Source organism: Rousettus aegyptiacus, unplaced genomic scaffold (genome assembly GCF_014176215.1).
Source record: "Rousettus aegyptiacus isolate mRouAeg1 unplaced genomic scaffold, mRouAeg1.p scaffold_m13_p_4, whole genome shotgun sequence".
Taxonomy (NCBI): Eukaryota; Metazoa; Chordata; class Mammalia; order Chiroptera; family Pteropodidae; genus Rousettus; species Rousettus aegyptiacus.
The window spans coordinates 20,814,301-20,829,936 of record NW_023416307.1 but is presented as its reverse complement, the minus strand read 5'-3'; the positions used below and the strand labels follow the sequence as shown (position 1 = coordinate 20,829,936).

General features: G+C 39.2%; 1 protein-coding gene across 4 annotated transcripts in view; it reads right to left on the bottom strand.

Annotated features, from left to right (window-relative positions):
• The window catches only part of KCNAB1 (potassium voltage-gated channel subfamily A member regulatory beta subunit 1), a 300,767-nt gene that overhangs the window by 196,719 nt on the left and 88,412 nt on the right, over positions 1-15,636 (bottom strand). The window lies entirely within an intron of this gene.

Genomic DNA, 15,636 nt, shown 5'->3' with positions numbered 1-15,636 from the left:
TATCTCTGTACTCAGTTCTGCACGACCGAACTCAGCTTCAAGTTTAATAAAATCCTCTCTCATTCTAAACTGGAGACCATTTAATCATTCTTTTGAGAAATAAGTATGCCAGCAAAAGGAACCTTTTAACCAAATAAATAATTTATTTGTGTGTGTATGAAGGCAGAACAAGAAATGATGAACATTTTTCAAATAAACTATGTTCCCTATTTCCATAAAAATAACTTCTGCTATTCTTTAAAGAAATGCCGATAGTCTCCGCATGGCTAAGCCTGGGGACTCATGTCTGTAGCACAAAGCCTCTTGTCCTCTCCCTTATTCCTCTTACCTTCATTGGCTGGTTTCCCATCTTGAAACAGCGCCTGGATTGTATCCTTCCTGCCCTCCTTGTCCACATTCCAAAAGGGACAAGAAGCGGTTAAGGATCTTATGCCACAAACTCAAGCGTGCAAGAAATATAGCATGTAAATTTTTTCTATAAAATTAACTTAATTTCATTTCAGGGACCCCCTTCTGCCAAGCTGACAGGAAATTTAACTTTCAGATGGTACTGGATTCTTCCTCGCTCTCTCCAGGCTGCTGGAGCTGGGCTAATAAGGTCCCAGTGTCTAACACTCCCAAGGCAGAGGTCTTCTCCCCCATCATCAGTCATCTGTCCGCTGGTAACCCAGATGGCCTCTGTCTTAGAACACATGGTCTTTGACTCTGCTACTTTGAAGCCATTTGGGGAGCCTCATAGATCTTGGGAGAGGTAGGACACCCTAGCCTGGGAATCCAGTCTCTCTGATACCAGGGCCATTCCCTCCAAGACCTATCATGTTCAGTAGCTGCAAGTCTCACGGGGTCCATTCAGCAGACTCTCAGCAGAAGCCAGAAAGGGCCTCTTCTTTTAAACCTGACTCGCTTCAACAGACTTAGGATTTTGGAAACAAAAAACGCACTTTCTGCAAATAAGAAAGCATAAGCTACTTGCTTGAATTAAAAAAAAAAAAAAGACAGTGAGAGATGTAGGGAAAAACCATAAAGATATTAATACATATCTTTAAATGGTCTCACCACATCTGCCCCGTTGCAACCAAACAAGGTCGCTTCTCTGTTCACACATTTCAGAAGAAAATGTAGCTCAGCGTGGGCTGGAGTGAGTGGACCTGGACTTGGAGTTTCAAGTAACCTTGCTACGTATGTGCTTGGGGGAATCCAGACCCTAGTCTGCTGCAGCCAATGAGAAAAGGACAGGGTGACTGGTTACGCCATAAGGAGGAGACTCAACCAGCTCCATCTACACATCATGTTCTGTTCAAAACCTAAGTCACTGAAAGAGTCTTAGAATTGTTACATTACTTTTTTAGTTGACCTATGTGAACCCGTGAATATTATTTATCAATATAAATAATTTGCCCCCAAACTATAGTTTGCATACAGATATTCCCTTTCTATGACTAAATCTATTTACTACCAAAATGAATATGGTAGTTTTATAAACCACTTTGCTTTCATTGCCCCCTTTTTGGTAAGTGGTCAAATGATAACTCAGGAATCACCACGTCCTGCAGGCCCACATTTTTGGCAAAACAAACAAACAAACAAACAAACAAACAAACAAACAAAACCAGAGACTTGAGCAGTCCACAGTCCGTAGACAATCCCCCACCTCCCAGGCCCCTGCATGCAGCTGCCCATTTCTCTTCTGGAACCACACTGTGTGTGGCCAGCAGATGGTCCTCAAGGGCACACGTACACTTCAGTGTCTGAATAGCAAGACAAACATTACAAACATCCTAATTCCTGTCTTTACCCTGACATTTTCGTTTTCTTTTTTCTTGTAATCCATGCAATTTGGGAAACCACTTTACATTCTTTTCTGGAACAAGGCTGGTCGTAAGTTGATCTAATGGAAACCACGGGAGACAGCTAAGATAGTTCAGGCTCTTCGGTAGCCAACATCAAAAGCAGACAGGATTTCTGCTTCCAAAGCAAATAAGACCCATCATGAACGTGAAGAGGACAAGCCTGGTAGAGAATGAAGCCTACACTGGAAGCCACGGCAGTTACACTGTAATACAATCCTATGGTAGCCTTTGAAGCATATGAAAACTGAGCCATTCATCCATCTCACAAACCTTCGCTCATCACATACGACATGCCAGACACTGTGTTAGGACAGAGACAATTAAAATATGAATATTTTAAAGCCAAAATGTTAAAAAAAAAATCTACTGCATGATGTTACCATATGCTCAAAAAGCCTCATTTATTCTTGTCCTCTTGTTATTGATGTTAATGACAATTAGAACGGATCAGAATTGGTAGTATTGCATGCAATCTTCCCAACAACCCTGTCAAGAATTACCAGGTCCATCTTACAGATACTGGGGCACAGAGAAGTTAAGTTATTTGCTAGTAAAGACAAAGCTGAGTAAACGAACGCCGTAGAACCCTTAGCTACTATGCCGTGCTCCCACAGAGCCATGCATGACTACCCTATGTTTCGTGTTTGTACCTTTTTTATGTTTGCACCTAAACACACACACACACACACACAAATACAGACACAGGCAGACAGATAGACAGACAGACACACACACACACACACACACACCCCTTGCTGGACCAAATATGTATGATGTATGCTTGCCCAAAAAAATCATCTTCAAAATATCTAGTACCTCCTTGAGCTATGTGTAAATTTACCTATCAACACTTGAAGAGGCACTTATCTCCCTCCCTGATGCAAGAAATAAACAATGGCTGCCGAACTTTAATCAGCCCGTGGATTCCGAGATTGGCTCTGAGCTCCCCAGGACACAATCTTTATCTCGACGTGCTGCTCCAGTCCTGTCTCTGCCCTGGTTTTCTGGCCAGAGTAAGGACGAAGAACACCAAGCACATGGACCATTCCACTGCCTCATTCTAACGAGGGGGAAAAAAGAGCCTTGCCCAGAAATGTCATTGCAATGTTAGATTTCTTTCAGTCCTGAGTCACTATTGGCATAAACATATGCTGATCATTATTTAAAAAGTGAGCAAGAAGTTGTCTGAACTTAGAATTAAAACCAAAAGTCTAATATTTTGGATTGTACAATATGTCATTAGGTTCTGTTTTGTGCCTCAGGTATTGTAACTGAAAATGGACATAACACTGTTTGCTACCCCTTTTCAGAGTTTTTTTTTTTTTTAAGCATAAAAAATAATATTAATTAAGCTCTTTCAATTCCTTGGTTTAAATGTCTACATAAGCAATCAACATACTAAGATTTTTTTTTTAGCGACAAGGAATATCATTCACACATTCTTATAATCAGCACATCTTTTGTCAAATACTATCTCCAAGGTACTTCCATCTCAAAATAAGTATAGACGAGGCTAATCTCTTTAGCAGGAATAACTGACATGAAAAAAAATATAAACTAACATTTCATGAATGTTTCTATTTATGAAACTAATCATTGTTAAAGTAAGGTCAAATACTTTGATCATGGTATTGTCACATGGTAGTATTGCCTTCTTGCGAAGAAATGAAACTGCAGTATGCTTATTAAACTCAACACATTTGCTTTGTTAGTGGCCATCAGCGACCTGTAATCAGCCAGTTCATTAGTGAAACAGACATACAGACTTCAACTTGTTTATTTTTCTTTTCTGTTGTCAACATTAATCAATGTTATTGCTGTTGGATTTGCATTAGGTCTAAGGAAAACGTCTCCTCTGAGTTGGAATACAGTCCCTGCTGGCAATAACTTGGTGGACAGCAAGGATAAGTCAGGCTTTTCCCCTTCCTGCCCTCAATGTACTTCTAGAGTGGCTTGGTGTTTCCCGTTGGCTCTAAATACACTGTTCTGTCCATTTATAGATAATGGAACAGACTTGAAAATGCATGTGGAGCTGATTAGTCCTGCGAAGGATTCTACAGCAACTTTCCTTGTATTTAGAAATACATCCTCCACCATTGCATTCTAGCCCACGTATTGCACCCCAGTTCCCTAGTTCAGGATGGTGATGGTAGCACAGTCCACAGCCAGCAAGGTCCCATAGGGGTCATTTCCTCATTCCCCTTACCCAAGCTTTTCTTTCCTTACAGCCTCCAGGAAGAGACTGAATTATAGGCCACGGTTGAGTTTTAACCCTTGACTCTCCTGATTTCTGAATTCCCAGTGAACCCCTTTTTGAACTTACTTTGATCTCCAGCCACTAATATTTCTCTCCAAGCTTGAGGTAATCTGGTACTTCTTGCTTGCATGCCAAAAGAGTGTGTAGATTTAAATGATCTGGCATCAAGAATATAATCATTGAAGCCCAATATTCTCGGCAGTGGTAGAGGAGCTGTGGGTCTTTGGAAGGAAATGGAAAGAGCTGAATAACAGCCAGCTTCCTCAATTGGTAAGTGAGACAAAGCTGCACAGAGGAATACTGCATGAGATTTGAAACATCTGAGAATTTTTGTTAGAATATGTACATACTCATGAATAAGAACAAATTCCTTTGTTTTTTTTCTTTTTTTCTTTTTCTCTTTTTTCTTTTCTTTTTGGTGATCGCAATAAAATGACTGGCCAAACTAATGGCTTTAAAAAAATGATACTTGATAGCGGTTTGGAAAAAGAATTTTACATCCCTGGGAGAAACACCTTCTTTCCTCTCCCACAACACTGTTATGATGTTAATGAGGCAAGAACAGCATGAATTTTACGAAAGAGTCAAGTTCCATCATATGATGCACACAGAGCTTCACTGATGCAAAGTGGGCTGCTGTGGCTCCCAGCACCTCAGGTACTGGGGAGGGGGCGATGCTGAATCTCACTAATAACAGTCACGGAATTTGGAAGTAGGTATACTTGTTGAGCCACAGGAATTTTAACTACATCTTGAGCTTTATGATTATCCATAGATTTTCTATGAATGTCCACCTCCAAATCTTCTAATTTGTAATTAGGACTTGAAAGCATAAAAAATAAAAAATAAAAAAGGGATATTCCTAGTAGGTGCTACATTGAGGGGTCTAAGGAGCAGAGCAGATTCAAGAAATACAGAGCTGCTGTTGTAGTTATTGCCAAGGCCAAGATAAAACTGTTTAAGCTTTTTCACACTGGAGCTACACACTGTAAATAAGAAATTTTATTCTGATTCGAACCTAAGCTGTAGCCTTACATAAAGAAATCCCCAGTGTCCTGCATTTTCAAAGGCTTCATTATTTCCTTGAATAAGTCTTAGATGCTAGAGAAAGTGATGAGGATGTAACATTTGATACTTTGGGAGTCCTTTAACTCTCCCCTCTCTTTTAAAAATATATTTGCATGATATGCATGCTAGGCTGTATAATGGTCCTTGAAAGACATTCATGTCCTATTGCGAAACTTGTGAATATTATTATCTTACATAGTAAAGAGAACTTTGCAGATGTGGTCAAGGTAAAGATTTGAGATGGGGTGATTACCCTGGATCATTAGGGTGGCCCTAACATTATCACAGCAATCCTTACATGGGGAAGACAAGGGGATTGAAGTGAGCAAAAGATGTGAAGACAGAATCAGAAGTTGGAAATGGTGGAAGGAGCCACCAGCTAAGAAATGCAAATGGCCTCTAGAAGCTTGATAAGGGAAGGAAACGAATCTCTACCCTGAAGCTTCCAGAAGGAACACAGTCCTGCCAACACCTTGGTTTTGGACTTCTGATTTCTGGAAGTGGGAGAGAATAAATTTGTGTTGTTTTAAGACACTAACTTTGTGGTAGTTGGTTACAGCAGCAATAGGAAACTAAGTCCAGTGTGAGATGTCCAGCTTCGCCTCCTAAGAATACTCGCTGTATCTTCTTTTATATCACCTTGTATTTAAAGTAGGACAGCGGAAGTTCCTGCCGAAGCCCTCAGGAAACCACCAGTGGAATCCGGAGTCCTCAGCAAGTATACACTTGCTTCTCTGGTTAAGACATGAGCTGGGCTTTTATGGACTAAGAGAGCTGAGCCTTCTGAGTTCCAAAAGATTTCTTCTGGAGAAATTACATTTGAGTGAAACTAAAACCTTAAACTTCTTCCTTGAAAATGAAAGATAAGCAAGCCATTATTGAGTGGGAAGTTAGACCATAGATTTCCCAATACTCACTTTGTATTTGAGTCTCTTTATTTTTTTCTCTTCATTTATTTTCTCTTCATTAAAGCTCCACATATATGATTTCCATAGAGATGAAAACCCTCTGAAACAGAACTAATACTTCTTCCAAGCTTTTCCAATCTTTTCAATAAATGAAAACCCTCTAGAATCCAGAAGTACTTGTCAAGATAGAGGCAGGAAATGGAGTAGCAGCAAGTCAAAAGGTTTATTTTTGCCAGATGCCTCAGAGGAATTCCTCGCTGGTTCTTGAGTTGAGAGATAAGTAGCATTCATTAAAGCCATATTGTTTACACAGTTGTTTTTTTATAACAAACTTGTTGCTCTAGTCTCAGGTCAAAGACACTAACAATAAAAACTCAGTAACATAAAAACAAGTTTAAAATGGAAGCTAATTTCAAAGAGATGTGAAAGATGCTTTATTGGCATCTCTTCTTCAGGAAGAAGCTCACTTTCCTTATATATCAGCTCTGTTAAACAAAGTGGGCCTTCCAAGAGATACAAACTCATCCTGAATAATGTTGTGCTTGGAATTCCCTGAAGCTGAGTTTTTTCAGGGCCACTCCCCTGGAAAATGGTAATTTCCAACATGGAAAACTCTTCCAGTCATGTACAGTTGCCTTTATATTTAAACCCTCTAGATTAAAAGAAAAGAAAAACTTGTCTATGAGTATGTTTTAAAGGCAAATTAATCATATTATAAGCTTTTAGTTTTATATGGATATTCCATTGAAATCGATATGATTCTTCACCCCAAGAGACTTTCGTTGTCACCATTATGACCTTTAGAACTGATGATCTTATGAGATACTGTGTATCAGCATAGTCATCCTCCATGATTCTAAAATAGGTTAAATGTTCTTTCACAGCAATTTTTTTCAAAGATTGGCTCAAAATATTAATTCTGATTTTTTTCTCTTTATACAGTAAACACGACCATGAATTGCAAACAAGGGGACAAGCATGTTGCTGTTATTAGGCAATCTTACTATTTTGTATTAAAAAGTGGAAGGAGATCATATATGTGGAGCTTTAATGAAGAGAAAATAAATGAAGAGAAAAAAAATAAAGAGACTCAAATACAAAGTGAGTATTGGGAAATCTGTGGTCTAACTCAAGTCCTTTACTTGACATTGTATCCAGCTCTGGATGTAGTCATCCTATAGAAAGTTTAAATGAGAGTCATAATTACAACTGGGAATCAGAAAATGAAATCTAAGAGGAAAGGACTGGAACCATCCTAGAAATAAGGAGGCTGAGTCATAAGTAATGGCTTTCAAGTACCAGAAGCCTTATGAAACAGGAAATTATAGCTAGTTCATCTTCAGTTACAATCAAGGACAGGCAAAGAAGTTCCCATCATCTCGAAAGGAGCTGAGTTCATTGCAAGAGGGAATTTGGTCCTGGTGAAAAGTTTTCTTCACTCTTGACTGGTTAGCTGTGGAATAGTCAGGCCAGGCGCACAGGTGGTGGAACCAGAATGAGAACGCATCCTCTCACTCACGTCACAGGGCCTTGGGATCCTCTGCATGTCACTATTGGCCTCCCTTGCCTCACTACTATGCCCTTACTTTCTTGTCCCTCAATCTTTGGTCTTCGCTTTCCAATCTGACTTTACTGCTGGAGCCGAGACAGTAGAGAATTCTAAAGAGCCCCATCTGATTGCGTCCTCTGAGAATTTCAAAGCTTAATGAATGATTCTAATTCTTAAAAAGAAGGGCCAAATATTTTTCACGACTGCCATGAAAGGAGATTACACAGTATTTCTTCAGGGGCCTTTATAAGTAGCTACTGCACAGTGCAAATTGGAAAAACAGGACAGCTTTCTCATGAGGGCTGGCCAGAGGCCCACGCGAGTGCTCTCCGAGTCCTCCCTAGTTGTTGATTCCAAGGAAAAACAGTCACTGCTGGGCTTCTGTTTCGGTTTTCAACCTGGGTAACTGAAAATCAACCTGCAATGAGGATTTTCAATTGCATCTTGATTCTGTGCCTCAGGAGCAAGATTTCAAAGTAATCTCCAAAAATACGAAAGAGATTAAAATACGCGCAGCACTGAGTGTCCAGGATTGACATGTCACGCTGTCCGATCATCCGTGCCCATGGTTTTATAGATCTCTTTCTCAAAAGATCGCTCTTTACAGATTGCGATGCTAATCACACTATCATCTGGAAATTAAATTAATTTATGTCCAGCTTCAGAACACATGCAAGTAGACAGCTCCCATGAGGGCACTTTGGGGTTCTCATACTCTACGGGAGATGAAGAAAGCTGGTCTGGCTCTCTCAGTGCACAGCATGGCTTTGCTGTTTCTAAACATAAAAGCTTAAACTGCAAACTGTGCCTATGTGTAGATGGGAATTATCCCTTCTAGAAGCATTTCATGCATCGTGTTTCTTTCCTATATTGAAAAATGAGATGTAATCAAGAAGCTGCAATGTAGAAGCTAAAGGGGTATAAGGAATTCTGCTTTTGGAGTCAAGAACCTGAGATTGGCCTTGACCCTCCCATCAGCTCCTTGAGTACCTCTGACCAAGGAACTGGCTGTCCTATATAAAATAATATGACTGAACTAAATGGCATCTAAAGTTCCCTCACTGCTAACATCTACTGCTAACTTGCTCATTTCTAGTGACCACAAAGGATTAATCGTTCTCAATATTAGAGTGGAAATCTGGAAAACATTTGCCTTAAATTCCTCAGCCTCTACCACTCTATCCCCTAATTCTGAAAAGAGTGGAAAACTGGTGACAGTGATGTTTTTTAAGCAGACGACGTGATTAATTTGCAACATTGAGTCATTTTTTATTATGTCTACTAAGTCACTACCACGATGGCTTTGAAATTCTTGTAGGAAAAGTTTGAATCAATGCTTATGAAATGGATTCTTCTCATAAAGGGATTTTCTCTCCTAAAAGGAGCTTTGAAGAATGCTCAAAGAAACCAGGAGTCCTATATTTTAATCAGATTCCCTGGACCCAAACCTTATACTACTCATGAATCAATACACAAATGGTAGACTAAATCTGATGAGATGAATTTAAAAAATAAGTCAAATTTATTAACCTGATTTTTTTCTTTTGAATCAAATGTGTTTTTTTTCTCTTTTTCTCAGAACATTTCTCAAATTATCACAAGTTGAAATATTTGCAGGAATTTTTTTTTTAAAGGTTATCTGTAAAATGAGTACACGTCTAAAAGGGGGTTGTTGAGCGGACTTGAGGTTAGAGACTCTCTCTGTAGAGACTCCAAAGAAGATTGCAACTAGGACACAAGCTGTTTCAGGAAATACCAGTGATGGCTTCCTTCACTTGCACACGCGTGAGAGCACGCGCGCACACACACACACACATACACACACACACACTTCCAGAGCTATGGCACTGGAACAGCGTTTGCCTAATGACTTCCGGGAGGCTCCCTCCCCTCCTACCATTTCTCACCATCCCATGAATGCCAGACTTCTGACTGGTGCCTTGCAGAGGTGGAATACACTCTACGAGACTGAATCAGCAACTAATTTTCAGGAAGGTTTCTCCACCTCCCCATTCTCAGTATTTTGCTTTAAAGAAGAGAGGAAAGCCCACATCCATGGGAGTCGGCGGGAATGGCAATTGTATGTATTCTTTAACTAAAAAATCAATCAATAAATAACCATAATGACATTTTAAATAACCAAGCTGCTCTCTTCTCTGGACTAAAATCAAATATTTCTATTTGAAACACAGCCTCAGAGCTGGCTCTTCTCTTCCTCCACTTCAGCCCACCTATTTCCTCCCACTTTTTCCCATACGGAGGCTCACATGCACACGCGCACACACACACACTCGCAAACACACACACACACACACCACACACACACACACACACACACACACACACACACACTTGGTGCCTTTTACGTAATCGGCTGACAAGATTGATCTCGTTTCAATTGCTTTGATTCAAAATCTGCCCACCATTCGTGGGAGGTAAAGAACAGCGGATGAGACGTGCACTTTAATAAAGAGGCTGGGAAAGGAACGGCATGGGGAAGGCATCTGGTGTGAGTCTTTGCTATGTAGTCTTGATTCTATGTAGGAAAATAGAGAGTCTTATGGAATTCAGTATAAATTCTCTTATTTCGAGCTTACGACTCTTAGGTTTTTCTTGGAACAACTGCCAGATTATAAGCTTTTCTTAAGAGAACTTTAAAACCAGACACCTTGATCAAATTTCCACGATGGTCTCACCACTGCTGATATTTACCTTATGTCTAAATCTCTTACCTTGACCTCCAAGGTGCCATAGTCTGACCCCACTTTACCGCTAAAACACACTCGCTCACCACTTTCCTGAATGAACCCTTTGCACTATTCCACTATTTATTATCGCTCCGTACACAGACATGCTACTTCTGCCTCTGCCGTCTGCTGTCCTCCTCTCTGCTCTTCCTGGTATTTCTCCTTCTTTAATGCCAAGCTCCACCCACCTTTCTTGCGAAATGTCTCCGACTCCCACAGCCCCAGGGAATGAGGTCTCCTCAAACTACAGCAACGGTTCTTTGTTTTGCTTAACATATGCGGCCCTTTTGTGTAGAAAACTAGTCAGGCTATACTGTAAACACTCAAGAGAGGACTCTCATCCTTTGTATTTCCAACACTTAACAGAGCATCTGACATGTATAGTAATTTTCCAAGCATTTATTGAGTAGCTATTATGTGCCAGGTCAGGTTAGACTCTAAGTTACAGAGATAAATAAAATCCAGACCTCATGCTACTCATGGACTAATGGAGATGACAGAGACACAAACAGATAATAGCAACACTGTGCAACTAATCATTTCTGTAACAGCAGTAAGAACCAGAGGCAGTGAAGGCATTAAAGAGCAAGTATTTAATGTTGTATGGGATGGAGCCAAGGAAGGTTTCGCAGAGAAGATTATGTTAGAGCTGGGTCTTGGAGGATGACTAGAAGTTTGTCTGATTGATCAAGAGAAGTAGAATTCCAGAGCAGAAGGACTGGCAAGAAAAATAATACAGAGACATAAAAATAGGAGGTTTGGGGTATCGTGAGCAGTTTTCTCTCAAGGAGGTACTTCTGATAAAGCATGAGGTCGGAGGTAAGATGAGAAAACAAATGGTAATGATGGAAGCCAGGCTGCAGAGGACTTCAGGTGCCATGTCAGGTAGCTTGGATTTTATCTCCTGAGCTACTGAATGGCATTGAAAGAATTTGAGGATAATGCTATAATCTGATGGTATCTAATGCATGCTAAAAAATAATGATGACAATGACCAGATTGTCCTTCAGTGGAAAAATGGTTAAAAAAAATACCTGTGAACACCCATACCATAGAATACTCTCAGCAATAAAAAGGAAGAAATTATTGATACACAACAATTTCAATGACTCTTAAGAGAATTATGCTAAGTGAAAAAAAGCCTACCCTAAAATATTTTTTTAAACTGTATGATTTTATTTATATAATGTTCTTGAAACCACGGAATTATAGAGCTGGATCACAGATCAGTGGTTGCCCAGGATTAGGGACCTAGGAGGAGTACATGGATGTGGCTAAAAAAGGGTAGTTTGAGAGAGTCCTGTGGTGATTTCTTCATGGTGGTGGTAATTACACAAGTTGTACAGTTAATAAAATTGCATAGATATATAAACACATACACACACATGAATATATGTGTAACTGGTAAAATCTGAATAAATTCTGTAGATTGTACCAATATCTATTTACTAGTTTTGATGTTGTACTTATGTAAGATGTTACCACTGGAAAAAAACCGAATTAAGGATTTACAGAAACTCCCTGTATGTGCATGTGTGTGTGTGTGTACTCCTGAATCTATAATTATTTCAAAAAAAAAGTTTAATGATGACAAAAATGGTGGTGCAGTAAACCTAAAAACTGGAAAAAGAAATTTTTAAATGGAATTTAAAGATTATTGCTCAGACTATATTTCTCCTTGTAAAGAATGCTCGTGAGAATTTCGAAGCAAGTTTTATGTAACTATGTAGCACGAGATTGTATTGCATGGATGTATATGTTACAGATAAAATTTTCCTCAATGAAATTTTTCTCAATGAAATGGTTCTCAAAATTCAAATTTTTCTGGAGCTAAAAAAACAATTTCAGAAAGGGAAGGAGGAGCTTATTGGTATAATTGTGCTCAATTCCAAATGACAAAAGCTCTGAGACCATGTCAAACACAAGTAGCTGGATCATTTAAAAAAGTTATAAATAAATAAATAACACCCAACTAACCAAAATTCTGCCTTAACTTCTGTTCTGAGTGATTTGGTTTTCTTAGGATGAAAGGTTCATATCTGTGCTTACATCTATCATGTATGGTTGCAGATTGTACATCAAATTCTAACACAATGTGATGAACTGTGAGATTAAAAACATATGCAAAATCGACATAAAGAAACTCACATGCATTAACAAGCACAAGTGTAAAAACTAGAAGAAATACAATAGTGTTATGTGATTTACATGGAGGATAGTCCCCAGGATGAGTGTTAGGCGGAATCTTGTTCTCTTGGGCTGACAGTATCATTTGAGTAGCAAGTTGTTCTAATGGACATTTTTTCATCCTCAGCCTTGAAACAATAGCTAATTTCATGCAAGATTCTTGCACAATGGTAGTGTGGGTCTAATAGTGGCATTGAGCATTTTATTCTTGTAGAAATCAGGTGCTTCACACAAGCGCGTATTAACTCTTTCCAAAATTCCGAGTTCATGAGTTCTTGATAGATGAATGGTAATCATAGACTAAGATATGAGCTGGACTTTAAAAATCATAAGGCATTATAGGAATATATGGCATTCTACTCATTTATCAGAGTCATACATAAGTCCTCAATGGCCAGGTAGCACCCTACAGCAAGGTTGGAATCTGAAAGAAGTCCCTGGGATGGAAAAACGGTTTGCAGATATGGGCACAATTACTACGTCACAACATGTAACCATAATCCTGGAACTGAAGCAGAGATGACAGCCTCGAAATGGATGAACTAAGATGGCCCAGGCATGACTATCACCACCCCAAATACAGCCTTCATAGGAATGTCCCACAATAGATTACTACTTATTAGTCTCCTGATTCATGGTCTGTTTTCCCAACCTGAATATAAGCCCCAAGTCTTGCCTGGTTTCTACACCTCTGTGTACATAATTCCAGTAGGGTTCCTGGTACAGAATAGGTACCCAGTCAATATTCCTTGACTAAATGAATAATACCTCTATAACACTGTTTTTTGACAACTGATGAGTGTTAGATACTTTTCAAATCCTAATGAAAGCTGCATACCTTCTCCTCAGGAAAAAATGCACAGAAAAAATAATTTTGATCTTCTATAGGGTTCATGGATCCCAGATGAAGCTATGCCTATGAAAATCATTTTCAAGGATGACACTATTATTATAAACACAATTAGCTATTGACTTTCCATTCTAGATCCTTTAGGTATTCTGATCTCTTACCCAAGCCAGTTACCTCCCCAACTCTTTGGCATTTTTTATTCTTTGCTATTTTTTATTGTTGATTAATAGTCCAAACATGCACATTAAATTTATTGACATCAATGTCAAAGAAAAAGATTATTCAGCTAAAAAATATTTCTATTATTTCTTTTATTCCTCCCACCTCTGTCTTTCTCTCTCCAGCACTAAGCAGTCTTAGTGTATGTACATTTGGCATAATCTCATATCTCTTTCCTGAAAATTACTCTGAGTAAAATTTGAAGAAGAGAGGGGTTAAGTCACACCTACACACAAAACCACATGCCTATCATAGACAGAACGGCTCAGAATAAGAGGAGGAGTAGAAATGGGGTATCTTGTTTAGTCACCATAAACAACAAATAGTACATTGACTTCAAAGTATACTGAAGACCGCAGATGGCTAACTTTTTGTCACAATAGTGCTGTCCTTAGTTACCAGTAATGAGAGATGCCCAAGTGAATCTTACTTGCACACTGAGCTTTTGGTAAAGAAAAACATTTATCATCCCATCTGAGCTAACCTGTAAGTATTACCAAAAAATCCTCGATGGAAATCTCCTGCCCTCTAAAGCCTTCATATGACCAAACTCTTCCAGTACAATGGTCCATAACAACTATGAAACTCTATCACCAGAAATGAAAGGAGTTACTTTTTATTTCTTCTGGTTTTAAAAAAAAGAAGATCATGGTTCTACTCCAATGCTGGAGAACACAATTCAAATCACCTCTGTGATCTGCCCCAGCCCTGAGTGTCCTGTTCCTAGAGGCCCTGCCAAGAAGCAGGAGCTCCCCTCCATCTCAGCAGCTGACCTGCATGCAGGTCGCACTGTGTCCACAGGGCAGGGTCTGGGTGAGTGCCACAGAAGTAGCAATAGAAAATGCCAATGCACTCAAGACTGCGTCTCAGTTAGCAAACTGTCATTGTGGGGCCCCACTCTCCGTCATGGGAGTATCAAGAAAAACAGAGATACTCACACTGCTGACACTTCGAGGGGTCGCCTGGAGTCAGGCTGCTTGTACTGTACTGAGGTCAGGGCAAAGAGCTTTAGCCATGGTTTTCAGTGCCCTCATCGACCCCCGCCCCCCGCCCCAGCTTTCTTTCTTAATGGCTCATAAATACATCAAAACAACAGTGCTTGGAGTTTTGGCAATGAGAAGCGTTCCTGTAACTCTGCAAAGAAACTTTTTCATGGACGAGTTTTATAGAAATTGGTTTAAATGCTTATTTTAAAAGCCCCACATTAAAAAAAAAAAATCTTGTGTGTGCATCGTTTTAATTGCATTAAGTTCCTTCTATCCTAAAACCTGGTTCCTAAGAAAGAGGCTGGATAGTTAAATGTAAATCATTGACAAAATCAAATCTGCGAATTAGAGTAACCAAAGCTTTTGGAAGGAGCTTCATTACCTTTTGTCCTCTACATCTGCAAACACTTTTAGAGATTAGAAACATAGTAGTTTCAAAGAAATAAAGCCAGGAAAGCTCAGTAGAAAGCAAATAGGAGGCAGGAGTCACGTAATTGAAAGATAAAATTTTCCGCTTATCAAATTTAAGTCATTCCTTGTTAAAGAGAACATCAACTATTACCAGGAAGATTTCCAACGACAGAAAACAGCAGAGAGGAAGAGTAAGCTTAACATTTTATAAGGAAACTAGTAGTATCACCACAATTGACTTTTTCTCGATATTTCACGACAAGGTTTACATCTATTTCTAGCAGTACTTTAGATTTAAATAAGTCAGCGTTCAATCTAATTTCCCATTTGGGGGGTTTCTTTCTGCTACAAAACTTCCTCCAAACTTCTCCTAGCCTTCGTCATCTCTGTCTTTCAAAAACTAAATATGAATGCAGTACTAGATAGGAAACTATTTTTAATAGTATAATCACAGAAACTACAGTCTGTACCATAAAATAGGACAACCACACTTGCTGTTGAAGAGCTACGCTGATCTCAATACCAGTTTCCACAGTTGCATTATTCTCTGCAGACTGGAATTCCTACAGCTCTAAGGTGTTCCTAACACTTTAGAATATACAAA